This window comes from Chiroxiphia lanceolata, chromosome 18 (genome assembly GCF_009829145.1).
Source record: "Chiroxiphia lanceolata isolate bChiLan1 chromosome 18, bChiLan1.pri, whole genome shotgun sequence".
NCBI lineage: Eukaryota > Metazoa > Chordata > Aves > Passeriformes > Pipridae > Chiroxiphia > Chiroxiphia lanceolata.
The window spans coordinates 4424099-4425941 of record NC_045654.1 but is presented as its reverse complement, the minus strand read 5'-3'; positions in this window follow the sequence as shown (position 1 = coordinate 4425941).

The window sequence follows — 1843 nt, the reverse complement described above, 5'->3', positions numbered from 1 at the left end:
GAGCCGGGGCCTCCCCCCGCCGGGGCCGGCTCGGGCCGGGGCGCGCCGCAGGCGAAGCGGCGCTGCCGAGGGGTGCGGGCGGCGGCGGGCGGCGCTCCCGCAGCGCGGCGGGCGGGCGGGCAGGGCCCGGCGGCCCCGGGCACGGCGGGGAGGGGGAGCGGCGGCGGGCGGGAGCCGCGGGACCATCGCCCCCGGCGGCGGCGCGGACGGGGAGGTTGGGGGCGGCGTCCCGGGGGCGACGGTGGGGGAGGCCTGACCCCCGAGGCTCCCGCAGCTCCCAGGGCAGAGCCGGGAGGGGAGCACCTGCCCCGCGGGGTGCCCCACCTGCCCCAGGTGTGCCCCTCGGGTGGTTCCTCTGCGCCGGCACCGGTGGCCAGCACGCTGTGGGGGTCGTGGCCCACCCGACTGCTCCACCTGGGTGGTCAGCCTACCGACACGGGACCGCGGTGACACTGGCCCTATAGGTCAGCACTTGTAGGTCTTATCACTATTACTGAAAGGATTCAAACTCGATGCAGATTTCCCAAAGTTCAGAAGAGGAGGTTGGGCACTCGGCCACTGCCTGCCTGACATAGCCGACAGGGGAAGTTTTGATCCAGCCTTTGAAATGGACACAGAGGCTTTGTTAGGGCATATCATACAAGGATATAAAATTGAAGAAGCTTGTACCTAAAAAGCTGGTTACTTAACATCTTTGTAATCAAACACAGGTAATTAAGTGGCACCAGGTGGTTCAATAACAATGTTCTGTTTAAAACCAGAAAAAGATAATGGCATCAAATCAGACATATGTTTCCAATGAGGAAAGGACCCGGTTGCTTCTTGCTCATCCTCAGACAGTTATTGTGCCTCACTGCCAGACTTGGATACCTCAGCAGTTTATCTACCCAGAAAGATGAAGGTGTGATTATCGCATAATAAGCTTACTCATGCTCGCTCTGCTCTTGCTGGCACATGCACAGCAGTTACTATGCAATGACAGTCTTCTCTGCAACAACCCAAGTGCAACTTCTCTTCAGCCTGGGGTCCCGTTGCAGCCAGTGCTGCTGTGCCCCCACCACTACAGTCACGTGTGCCGGTCAGGGCAAAGCTGCCATGGAAAGAGAGTTATACTGCGGCCCTGGCTCGATGTGCTCTGTCCCCTCACCTGTGCTATCAGCACCAGATGCGCAGCAATTCCTGCACAAGGTGCCCTCCATCCACCCTCAGGATGGCAGAGAGGAGAAGGGGCTGGCCCCTCTGCCCCTTCCCTGCTTTGGAGCTTGGCAGCAGCTGTCATGGTGGCTAAATGGGCTGTTGAAGGGGTTCATGGCAGGGATGTTTGTCAAGCACTAATTTTCCATTCAAACCTGCAGTGTCATTTCAGCTCCTAATTATAGCCAAGGTACCTTTTGGGGGTTTGTTGTGGGCTGCTTTTTACTTTAGAACAGGCTGCTCCTGTTTGATATTAGCAATGCAGAATCACTACTCATGGCTGGATGAACACAAGCCCTGGCTTTCCCTACTGCACCTGCTTGCTGGAGCCGTGGCTCCTACATTGGTCCTTCTGCCAGGAAGCTCAGAGGTAGCAGGAGGCTGAAATGAACAGTTCCCAATAGCTCTCTGTCTTGGGAAGTTAATTCCATCAGGATGTAACATCGCTTGCAGAGGAGCTGCCGATTTTGGAGTTGCAGCTGGTGCTGACGAGGCATTGCTGTGAGGAAGTCCACACAGATAAGATTCTTGTCTAGTCTGACTAACACTGCCCTCACCCTCCTTGGGGTCTTTTGAGCTATTCCTGAGGACTGTAGTGACACTGCTGTCTACAGGTGGGTTGTAGCTCCATGCCTCAATCAACTGAGCG